Here is a 13289-nt window from a genome sequence, read left to right as displayed (position 1 = left end):
TATAATTCTATTCGAAGAATTTTTAAGAATTAGCTCATTGAATTTTCAGTGCCTCAGTTTCTTCTTCATTTTAGCAAGGAAGAATTTGAGGCCAGAAAGGCTTTGTAGATTGCCCAAGGTCAACACAGCAGGTCAGTGGTGGAATTGTGAGGTGAATCCAGACCATCTGACCCCTGATCCTGTGGGATCTCCTGCACAGTTTTGAATCCATGAAACTATAAAGAGGCATCTAAGACCCTTGGCAGAAAGGAATTAGAAGTACTACCACTTCCTTTCAAATTTATATTAATTAAAAAATGTCTGGTAGTCTAAGGTGGCCCTGATAATAGCTAGAGGAAAGTGACGGTATACAAGTCTCAAGAGAGAAAATTTATCAGAGCTAAGGAAGTGTTGATGGTGGCAAGATACTGGATTTTTGATGAAATGAAGAGCAGCACTAATTATTGGAGATAAGCTCTGGCTCTAGGCTTTCCTGATGCTTTCTGACCTTGTTACTCTGGAGAAAATATGGATATCAGCTGAACATGTTGTAGGCCTGCCAGATTTTCTATAGGATGTTTACACAGCTGAGATCTGTACAAGTGGCAGCAGTGGTGTAGATGGAAGCACTAGATTGGATCCAGCAGTGTTAGGTTGCCCAATCAGCCTACATCTCTGAGGGATACCAGGGATTTGGCAGTACCATAACGACCAGCACCTCTACACCAATGAACTATCCAGAGACCCTTGGTGAAAGAATTAGGTCTCCAGGGCAGTGGTCTCTGAATTATTGGGTTGGCCAAAAGTTCATTCAGGTTTTTGTGTAAAACATTTTCGGGTTACAGAAAAATCCGAACGAACTTTTTGGCCAGCCCAATATGTCATTATACATCTCTATTGGTAAAAAGAAACAAAACAAAAAGCACCTGTAAACATAAATATATATTTATTTATAAATTAAAAAAGACATCATGGTACTGATAGATTATGAACATTAAAAATATAACCAAAATATAATTTTATTTTTCTTTTTTAAAAAAAATATTTATTTAGTTAATTATTTGGCTGGGTCAGGTCTTAGTTGCAGCACGTGGGATCTTCATTGCAGCATGCGGAATCTTTCGTTGGAGTGCGTGGGCTTCTCTCTAGTTGTGGCACATGGGCTCTAGAGAGTGAGGGTTCTCTAGTTGCGGTGTATGGGCTTAGTTGCCCCATGATATGTGGGATCTTCATTCCCCGCCCAGGGATAGAACCTGTGTCCCCTGCACTGGAAGGTAGATTCTTAACCACTGGACTACCAGCAAAGTCCCCAAAATATAATTTTCAAATAATGCAAGATAAAATATACAATATTATAAAATGTATCCCCAAATATCATGACATCATAACCATCAATAGCTATATCACAAGACACTATGTACAGTAGAATAAGAATATCTAATTATATAATCTAGTGTTTTGTCTCATAACATTCCTGATGAAGAGCTATATTATCTCTATATCTCTATATCTATACTACACATAGGTACTTCAGCTCTGCCATTTTCTTATTATTCATTTATGTTTATATTATTACTGCTATTAACTTCATTTTTTCCAAATAACTTTGAAAGAAATATTTTAAGCTATTGCTTTGTTGTGGTGTTAATGTAGTTAAAAATAGACAACATCGCCCACAAATCCACTTAATTAGGCACAAATAAAATGTAACACATTACCTTACTTGGAAAACAAATGGAAGAATAAGGCTCCCATTGTCCACCCTTTGGCTTTGAGAAATTTCTGCTTTTTCCTGAGGATTTCTGTATGTTGCATGGGACATGAGACCTTTTCACACAAGATTCAATGCAGGCAATTTGTATATTAAATATTGATAAAATTAATTTCCTAATTTTAAGATGAATTTCAATAAAAATTCTGTTTTCTTTCTGTCTCTCACTGATCACCTTATACAACTCACTTTAGAGACAGCTCCCCTTAAACTTCTTTTTTATTTAGGAAACTGAAGCAAATTTATTTCAAGAAAGGCATTTCTGTTGATAGCACACAGACACTAGTTTTTGATACTTGGGTTACTATTAGAATTACAATATAGGTTCTACAAGTTTAAAAGAGTGAGATTGTTTTTAGCAGGAGGGATTATGAGTCTGCATTGAGGAGATGGGATTCAAGCTATCATTGAAAAATGGAAGGGATATTGATAGAAATGTAGTTATTCCAGGTGAAGGAATTGGAACGACTAAAGCAAGTACTGTTAGAGGACATAAGGAAGCAGAGCTTAGGGACACAATCATCAATTTAATTTTAGATATAATGAGCTTGCATTGCTGCTCAGATATACAGGTGACAATGTCTCTCAAGCAGATGTCTCTTTAGGGCTGGTGTTTTGGAGCAGTTTTGAGACAAGAGTCATTGATTTAGGAATCATCTTCATAACAATATTTTCTAAAGTCATGGAAGTGATTCATCAAGAGAGAGTAGGGAGAGCATAAGGACTGCTTTTATGAATAATGAGTATACTGAATGCTCTTTGGAAGCCTTTTTCATCTACTTTTTAGGCTTCCTTCTCTTTCTGGAAAGTTGAGGTTGTTGGAAGAGTGACTACCAGATCTGTGAGTCTTTGGAGCAGAATGAAGGTTATCAAAGTTAGTGCTGGATGTGTATATCCACAGACATTACGTCTTCTCAGTGGAAAGAATAGGTTGGTCATGTGTGTAGTAGAGCTAGAACCAGATTGGAACTTGAATTTGAGAAGTTGCATTGAGTGATGGATAATTAAAGCTGTGTGATCAAGAAAGGAAGGGCTTTATATTAATATCAAAATACGAGATCAAGAGGGCATGCCTTGAAGCATTAAGGAAGTAATTTTAAAATCTTACTTAATCAACAAGGCAAATATTGACAGCATTCCCAACTTCAGCTAGAGTAATAGCAGATGATGGCACAGTCTTTTCTCGAAAATGTTTCATTTTGTTTGTAGAGAAAGAAGAGAGAATAATTTGTTGATAAAATAACAAACATAGAATTGGATAATTAATTGTCTTTGTGATGGTGGGGCAATAATAGCTATAAGTATTTTTAGAATGATTTTCTCTGATTCTCAAACAATGTGTTGAGGAAGGACATAGGCTGAAACTTGATGAACTACATTTTCTGTATCAAATTAGTTGTATGTTATTCCATAACCACATTTTAATATCAATGCACAAGGTATATTTATTGCTTAGTTTGAATATTTAAAGTGTTGAAATACATATTAGGGTGTATTCTTTATGCTTTTCAAAAATGTTCTCATGAAACTTTAAAAAATGTGTACATGACATATAAATAACATGCACAGATAAACTCTTAGAGGAACAGCTCTATGGTATATTGGAGTGAACACTGGATTTGGAATCAAACTTTTATTTATGTCCATTTCCAGTCTTTGAACAAGTGACATAACCTCTTGAAAAATAATCTCATCTTCAAAGTAGAGATCCTAATATCTGCTGTGACTGCCTCTCAGGGTTCTCAAGAAGATGCAGCGAGATCAAGCATATGCTACGATGACAACTGAAAGGTGCTAAACCAACACCAGGCAAGATATCAATTTATATGCATATTCCCTTGTACGTAAACTTATATGCATGTTTTTTCTCTTAAGGAATATTTTTTCACCAAGCTAAATACTGTTTCTCGTAAGAGAAACCTTCCAAGTAAGGTTGATATTTGTACAAATTTCATCTTAATTCATAAACATTTTACGCCAAAAATAATGCTATTTTAAACACAGTAAGTGCCGGCTTTTGCCTGGGGCCACTGGAAGCTCTGCAAAAGAGGCAGGAGGAATTTAAAGCCCTTTATCATATTTTCCCACTTAAACTGTTAATTTTTACACTCTTGAGCCATTTCTCTCCTCTTGCTGGGCTCTACTGAGGCCCATAAATCTTAATTAAAGATGCAATTTTTTTCTTATGAAATCTGAACTGCAAGACACCATTCTTATTTTTTATTTTTAAGACTAGCTCCGTGTGTCGGCTCATAAAACAAGTAAGACTTTTACACTCAAAGGATTTTGAAAGCTGTTATTGCTGCTGTCATGTGGCAGTGGTCCCATAATTACTATTTTTTTTAAACATCTTTATTGGAGTATAATTGCTTTACAACGTTATGTTAGTTTCTGCTGTATAACAAAGAAATCAGCTATACGTATACTTCTATTCCCATATCTCCTCCCTCTTGCGGCTCCCTCCCACCTTCCCTATACCACCCTCTAGGTGGTCACAAAGCACCGAGCTGATCTCCCTGTGCTATGTGGCTGCTTCCCACTAGCTATCTATTTTACATTTGGTAGTGTATATATGTCCATGCCACTCTCTCACTTCGTCCCAGCTTACCCTTCCCCCTCCCCGTGTCCTCAAGTCCATTCTCTACATCTGCGTCTTTATCTCTGTCCTGCCCCTAGGTTCATCAGAACCTTTCTTTTTTTTTTTAGATTCCATATATATGTGTTAGCACACGGTATTTATTTTTCTCTTTCTGACTTACTTCACTCTGTATGACAGATTCTAGATTGATCCACCTCAATACAAATAACTCAATTTCGTTTCTTTTTATGGCTGAGCAATAGTCCATTGTATATATGTGCCACATCTTCTTTATCCATTCATCTGTTGATGGACACGTAGGTTGCTTCCATGTCCTGGCTACTGTAAATAGTGCTGCAATGAACATTGTAGTATATGTCTGTTTTTGAATTATGGTTTTCTCAGGGCATATGCCTAGTAGTGGGATTGCTGGGTCATATGGTAGTTCTATTTTTAGCTTTCTAAGGAACTTCCATACTGTTCTCCAGAGTGGCTGTATTAATTTACATTCCCACCGAAGGAGCAAGAGGGTTCCCTTTTCTCCACACCGTCTCCAGCATTTATTGTTTGTAGATTTTTTGTTGATGGTCATTCTTACCAGTGTGAGGCGATACCTCATTGTGGTTTTGATTTTCATTTCTCTAATGATTAGTGATTTTGACCATCCTTTCATGTGTTTGTTGGCAAACTGTATATCTTCTTTGGAGAAATGTCTATTTAGGTCTTCTGCCCATTTTTGGATTGGGTTGTTTGTTTTTTTGATTTTGAGCTGCATGAGCTGCTTGTAAATTTTGGAGATGAATCCTTTGTCAGTTGCTTCATTTGCAAATATTTTCTCCCATTCTGGGGGTTGTCTTTTCATCTTGTTTATGGTTTCCTTTGCTCTGCAAAAGCCTTTACATTTCATTAGGTCCCATTTGTTTAGTTTTGTTTTTATTTCCATTTCTCTAGGAGGTGGGTCCAAAAGGATCTTGCTGTTATTTATGTCATAGAGTGTTCTGCCTACATTTTCCTCTAAGAGTTTATAGTGTCTGGCCTTATATTTAGGTCTTTAATCCATTTTGAGTTTATTTTTGTGTATGGTGTTAGGGAGTGTTCTAATTTCATTCTTTTACATGTAGCTGTCCAGTTTTCCCAGCACAACTTATTGAAAAGGCTGTGCTTTCTCCATTGTATATTCTTGCCTACTTTATCAAAAATAAGGTGACCATATGTGCATAGTTTTATCTCTGCTCATTCTCTCCTGTTCCATTGATCTATCTTTCTGTTTTTGTGCCAGTACATACTGTCTTGATTTCTGTAGCTCTGTAGTATAGTCTGAAGTCTGGGAGCCTGATTCCTCCAGCTCCGTTTTTCTTTCTCAAGATTGCTTTGGCTATTTGGGGTCTTTTGTGTTTCCATACAAATTGTGAAATTTTTTGTTCTAGTTCTGTGAAAAATGTCATTAGTAGTTTGGTAAGGATTGCATTGAATCTGTAGATTGCTTTTGGTAGTATAGTCATTTTCACAATGTTGATTCTTCCAATCCAAGAACATGGTATATCTCTCCATTTGTTTGTATCATCTTTAATTCCTTTCATCAGTGTCTTATAGTTTTCTGCATATAGGTCTTTTGTCTCCTTAGGTAGGTTTATTCCTAGGTATTTTATTCTTTTTGTTGCAATGGTAAATGGGAGTGTTTCCTTAATTTTTCAGATTTTTCATCATTCATGTATAGGAATGCAAGAGATTTCTGTGCACTAATTTGTACCCTTCTACTTTACCAAATTCATTGATTAGCTCTAGTAGTTTTCTGGTAGCCTCTTTAGGATTCTCTATGTATAGTATCATGTCATCTGCAAACAGTGACAGTTTTATTTCTTCTTTTCCAATTTGGATTCTTTTATTTCATTTTCTTCTTTGATTGCTGTGGCTAAAACTTCCAAAACTATGTTGAATAATACAGTTATTCATATGTGTAATATATGAATTATATATATTCATATAATATATGAATTATAATACATCACATATATTATAATAATATATGTGACAGTGGGCAACCTTGTCTTGTTCCTGTTCTTAGAGGAAATGGTTTCAGTTTTTCACCACTGAGAATGATGTTGACTGTGGGTTTGTCATATATGGCCTTCATTATGTTGAGGCAGGTTTCCTCTATTCCCACTTTCTGGAGAGTTTTTATCATAAATGGGTGTTGATTTTGTTGAAAGATTTTCTGCATCAATTGAGATGATCATATGGTTTTTATCCTTCAATTTGTTAATATGTTGTATCACATTGATTGATTTGCATATATTGAAGAATCCTTGCATTCCTGGGATTAAGTCCACTTGATCATGGTGTATGACCCTTTTAGTGTGCTGTTGGATTCTGTGTGCTAGTATTTTGCTGAGGATTTTTGCATCTACGTTCATCAGTGATATTGGCCTGTGGTTTTCTTTTTTGTGTGACATCTTTGTCTGGTTTTGGTATCAGGGTGATGGTGGCCTCGTAGAATGAGGTTGCGGATGTTCTTCCCTCTGTTATATTTTGGAAGAGTTTGAGAAGGATAGGTGTTATCTCTTCCCTAAATGTTTGATAGAATTCACCTGTGAAGCCATCTGGTCCTGGGCTTTTGTTTGTTGGAAGATTTTTAATCACAGTTTCAATTTCAGTGCTTGTGATTGGTCTTTTCATATTTTCTTTTTCTTCCTGGTTCAGTCTTGGAAGGTTGTGCTTTTCTAAGAATTTGTCCATTTCTTCCAGGTTGTCCATTTTATTGCCATATAGTTGCTTGTAGTAATCTCTCATGATCTTTTTTATTTCTGCAGTGTCAGTTGTTACTTCTCCTTTTTCATTTCTAATTCTGTTGATTTGAGTCTTCTCCCTTTTTTTATTGATGAGTCTGGCTAATGGTTTTTCAATTTTGTTTATCTTCTCATAGAACCAGGTTTTAGTTTTACTGATCTTTGCTATTGTTTCCTTCATTTCTTTTTCATTTATTTCTGATCTGATCTTTATGATTTCTTTCCTTCTGCTAACTTTGGGTTTTTTTTTTTTTCTTCTTTCTCTAACTGATTTAGATATAAGTTTGGGTTGCTTATTTGAGATGTTTCTTGTTTCTTGAGGGAGGATTGTTTTGCTATAACCTTCCCTCTTAGAACAACTTTTGCTGCATCCCATAGGTTTTGGGTCATCGTGTTTTCCTTGCCATTTGTTTCTAAGTATTTTTTGATTTCCTCTTTGATTTCTTCAGTGGCCTCTTGGTTATTGAAAGGCATATTGTTTAGCCTCCATGTGTTTGTATTTTTTACAGTTTTTTTCCCTGTAATTTATATCTAGTCTCAGCACTGTGGTTCGAACAGATACTTGATACAATTTCAATTTTCTTAAATTTACCAAGGCTGAGTTTGTGACCCAGATATGATCTATCCTGGAGAATGTTCCATGAGCACTTGAGAAGAAAGTGTATTCTGTTGTTTGGGATGGAATGTCCTATAAATATCAGTTAAGTCCATCTTGTTTAATGTGTCATTTAAAGCTTGTGTTTCCTTATTTATTTTCAATTTGGATGATCTGTCCGTTGGTGAAAGTGGGGTGTTAAAGGCCCCTACTATTATTTTGTTACTGTCAATTTCCCCTTTTATGACTGTTAGCATTTGCTTTATATATTGAGGTGCTCCTCTCTTGGGTGCATAAATATTTACAATTGCTATGTCTTCTTCTTGGATTGATCCCTTGATCATTATGTAGTGTCCTTCTTTGTCTCTTGTAATAGTCTTTGTTTTAAAGTCTATTTTGTCTGATATGAGAATTGCTACTCCAGCTTTCTTTTGATTTCCTTTTGCATGGTATATCTTTCTCCATCCTCTCACTTTCAGTCTCTATGTGTCCCTAGGTCTCAAGTGAGTCTCTTGTAGACAGCACATATATGGGTCTTGTTTTTGTATCCATTCCACCTGTCTATGCCTTTTGGTTGGAGCATTTAAGCCATTTACGTTTAAGGTAATTATTGATATGTATGTTCCTATTACCATTTTCTTAATTGTTTTGGGTTTGTTTTTGTAGGTCTTTTCCTTCTCTTGTGTTTCTTGCCTAGAGAAGTTCCTTTAGCATTTGTTCTAAAGCTGGTTTGGTGGTGCTGAATTGTCTTTGATTTTGCTTGTCTGTAAATATTTTCATTTCTCTGTTGAATCTGAATGAGATCCTTTCTGGGTAGAGTAATCTTGGTTGTAGGTTTTTCCCTTTCATCACTTTAAATATGTCCTGCCACTCCGTTCTGGCTTGCAGAGTTTCTGCTGAAAGATCAGTTGTTAACCTTATGGGGATTCCCTTGTATGTTATTTGGTGCTTTTCCCTTGCTGCTTTTAATATTTTTTCTTTGTATTTAATTTTTGATCGTTTGATTTATATGTGTCTTGGCATGTTTCTCCTTGGATTTATCCTGTATGGGATTTTCTGTGCTTCCTGGACTTGATTGACTATTTCCTCTCCCATGTTAGAGAAGTTTTCGAGTATAATCTCTTCAAATATTTTCTCAGACCCTTTCTTTATCTCTTCTTCTGGGACCCCTATAATTCAAATGTTGGTGTGTTTAATGTTGTCCCAGAGATCTCTGAGACTGTCCTCAATTCTTTTCATTCTTTTTTCTTTATTCTGCTCTGTGGCAGTTATTTCCACTATTTTATCTTCCAGGTCACGTATCTGTTCTTCTGCCTCAGTTATTCTGCTATTGATTCCTTCTTGAGAATTTTAAATTTCACTTATTGTGTTGTTCATCGTTGTTTGTTTGCCCTTTAATTCTTCTAGGTCCTTGTTAAATGTTTCTTGTATTTTCTCCATTCTATTTCCAAGATTTTGGATCATCTTTATTATCATTATTCTGAATTGTTTTTCAGGTAGACTGCCTCTTCATTTGTTTGGCCTGGTGGGATTTTACCTTGCTCCTTCATCTGCTGCATATTTCTCTGTCTCCTCATTTTGCTTAACTTACTCTGTTTGGGGTGTCCTTTTCGCCGGCTGCAGGTTCCTAGTTCCCATTGTTTTTGGTGTCTGCCCCCAGTGGGTAAGTTTGGTTCTGTGGGTTGTTTAGGATTCCTGGTGGAAGGGACTAGTGCCTGTGTTCTGGTGGGTGGGACTGCATGTTGTCTTTCTAGTGGGTGGTGCCATGTCCGGTGGTGTCTTTTGAGGTGTCTGTGATCTTAGTATGATTTTAGGTAACCTCTGTGCTAATGGGTGGGATTCAGTTCCTGTCTTGCTAGTTGTTTGGCATGGGGCATCAAGAACTAGAGCTTTCTGGCTGTTTGGTGGAGCTGGGTCTTAGCTTTGAGACAGAGATCTCTGGGAGAGTTCTTACTGATTGATATTATGTGGGGCCACCAGGTGTCTGGTGTTCAAATGTCGTGTACTTGACTCTCCCACCTCAGAGGCTTAGGCCTGACACATGGGTGGAGCACCAAGACCCTGTGAGCCACACAGCACTCTTGTTTCCAACAGACCCTGCAGGCAGAGATCCAGGAGACTGACTGATGTGGTAGGAATTCTCACCTTCTGCTGGCTTCTGTCAGGTGTCCCAGCATCTCTTACTGCAACAGCTTTGGGGCAAGTAGTGTCCAGCCAATAAAGTTGCATCCCATTCTCATCCCAGCTGTTGGGTAGGAAGAAATTACCCTCTACCCTTCTAGGTTCTTCTGTCTGGTTTTAAATACCATCTTCTACTTCTGTGTTCATTCTTAATATGTCCTGTAACAGAAGCTGCTAGATCCATAAACTGGTAAAAAAAATTTACATGTTAGTTGTGACAAATTGCTAGAGGCTGAATGTAGAATGACATGAGAGTGATAAATTCTGAGTGTGTTACAGCAGGCAGGTAGCCAGATATATGCAGAGATCCATAATTACTACTATTGTTTTTTTTTTTTTTTTTTACACATGAGCTTCTGATTCTCTATATAGCACAATGGAAAAAATGGAACTTACAACAAGCTGGTGTTGGTTTAAAAAACATGAAAGAAACATGAATCCAAGATTCCAGTAGGGACATGAAAACTCTGAGTGCCACTAGGTGTGGAGGCTTGCTGATGGGATCCCCACCAAGGAATAATTATTTAAAGGGTATAGTCTCTTGAGTGGAGTCTGATAGGTAAGATGAGCTGGGTGTTTGCAACTGCATTCTTTCCCTCTTTGATTGGGGGGATGGGCTTGACACCTGTAAGCCTTTGGACCTAATGTCCTGGTGACAGAGGAGGAATTTAATCACAGATAACAGAGGTAACCTGGAAAGACCTATACCTGTTCTAGATGATGATATTTCTCAAGAATAAAAATGATTCTGATAATATTATGTAAACACTTAATGAGGCATGAGACATTCCCAGGCACTATGCCGGAGACCACACTAGTTAGGTGTCAATTTGTCCGTCTTCTTTGTCATCCCTTCAAAACTTCAATGTTCTCCCATTGTCTACAAGATTACATTAAAACTCTCAATACTACTTCTAGTCTGGCCTCAACCTATCTTTTGAACCACATCTCCAATTGTCACATCCCACTTAACTGTACTTACTCTGATTACAGAGAAAGCAGAGAGTGCTTTCTAAATAAACTTTATTCTTTTGCAACTCCGTGATTTTGCATGTGTTGAGAGGTACAGTGGGAAAGGGGAAATTGCATAATGGACTTAGTGTAGATTTTAAAGTTGGGAGCTGAGTAACCACAGGCAAATTACTTAGCCTCTCTGAGCCTCTTCTTCCTCATTTGTAAGATGGGGATAATAATTACTTCCTGGTGGTGTTGTGTGGTTTGTATGAGATGCATGCAATGCACCTAACAGAGCATCTGCAACAAAAGACGTGCTCCATAAAATAGATGCTCCTCTGTCTTCCTGTTATATGGAGTTCAGCCCCACCTATGAGTTCCTACTCATCTTTTGAGACTCTGTCAAATTACACCTCATTTACACAGCCCATAATAAGATCCCCCAGCCAGTACCTCATAGAATTAGGATGAATAACTTGACAACAAATGGTAAGATGATTGGGAGGAAGGAGGGACCTAGAATAAACAGGCCAGATGAAACCTTCTTCTCCTTGTGGCCAAAACACATTTTTCCACAGAAGGAGCTTCCTAGCCTGGTTCTGTCTCCTTAGGTCACTCTCAAATTTCTTTGGAGTTTTGCTTGCCTCCACCTCTCTCTCCCACACTTCCTATCCTACTCCCTCTCTCAAATTTACCCATCTCATCTAGGGTTTCTTCCAATCCTGTTATTGGCTGGTTGACAAGTCTTTCAGCCCCTGGTTCACTCTTTGACAAATAAGATGTCATTCATCCTTTTACTGCCTTAGATTTCCCATGTTCTTTTTATTCCTTTACTGGATTCTGTGTGATTTTGTTTTTTGACATCCTTGGACCAAAAACTACAAGGCTGCTTTGCATGATAAACTCATAGGATTGTAAAGATGGGTCTAATTACATCTCTACCCTCTGTGTTTTGTACACAAAGAATAGGAAGCTCAGATATGTGAAAAACATTTATTGAGTTAACACTTAGATGTTGATTAAGGCTCTGACCCATGTCTCCCTCAACCTTTCCAGTGCTTGACTGTTGTCCCACACTGACTCCTCTGATCATAAGGCACCTTGAAATCTCAGAGAACTCCAGCTGGAAGAGTGTCAAAATAATGCTCCTTAGCTGTGTGGGGTACAACCCAAAGCCAAATGATTCCCTTCCTATACTGTTAAGCCCAGGGGCTTTTTAATTGAGCCAACTAGGATGATGTATGCCAAGGACATCCATGACCATGTGGATGGAAGGAGGTGAATTTTTTGAGACAGGCTGCCCCATAGAGACCTGTAAATGAGGCAAGCTGTCTCATAAAGTTGGGCAGGACAGTTCAGAGATGTCAGAATGCCCAGCAGACAGCCCCTCTCCACTGAATTTCCAACCTGATATGATTTCCTAACTTAATCTCTTCCTAGTTCCAGATGGATACTGATTGTGGTTTTGCAGAGATTCATATTCAAAGGAACTGTGATGGTGTGATTGGGTCTTTCTGTAAATAATGAAAGTGAGAGGAAAAGAATGAATATTTATGGAGCACTTACACAAGGTCTGGTAATTTTACATACACGTTTTTACATAAATCTTCACAAAAGCATTAATGAAGTTGTGAGAAATTTTCTTATTTTATAGATGAGGAAGCTGAGGCTTAGGAATAACTAATTTGCCAAAGGAGGCTACAGACAGATTCAAATTTTTACTTATTTTATTTGGACAAGATGAGGTATACAAAGACTTTGAATGAGATTTTGTAGAACTGATTTCTAGACTCCAATATTCTATTTGTGTTGATTTCAATAAGCATCCTGCGTCTGGCCTATATTTCTTTTCCCTCATTTTAAAACCAGGTGTTACTACCAAATGTAAACTAGCTAGCTAGTGGGAAGCAGCCGCATAGCACAGGGAGATCAGCTCAGTGCTTTGTGACCACCTAGAGGGGTGGGATAGGGAGGGTGGGAGGGAGGGAGATGCAAGAGGGAAGAGATATGGGAACATATGTATATGTATAACTGATTCACTTTGTTATAAAGCAGAAACTAACACACCATTGTAAAGCAATTATACTTCAATAAAGATGTTTAATTTAAAAAATAAATAAATAAAATAAAACCAGGTGTTAATTCTGCCTTACTTTCTTATAGGGATGTTGGAAAGTCAGGTGAAACAATGGATTTGACAGTGCTTTGAAAATTATGAAGTACACAAATACAAGTTATTATTATCATTTCATTGCAAAGTAAATATTGAATAGATAAAGAAAACCTAAGGTGTGTACAAATTTCTACATTGTTTTTCAAATTGTTTTGGAAGCTAACCAAAACCAAGAAGTAGATTAATAAAATAGCCCAACCTTATTAACTGTTCTTCAACTATGAATTAAAATGTGATTACTAAATTCAGAAGCTCTATATCTTAGTATTCAA

The sequence above is a fragment of the Eschrichtius robustus genome, chromosome 14 (assembly GCF_028021215.1).
Source record: "Eschrichtius robustus isolate mEscRob2 chromosome 14, mEscRob2.pri, whole genome shotgun sequence".
NCBI lineage: Eukaryota > Metazoa > Chordata > Mammalia > Artiodactyla > Eschrichtiidae > Eschrichtius > Eschrichtius robustus.
The sequence above is the reverse complement of the archived record's forward strand: the minus strand, read 5'-3'. Positions refer to the sequence as shown.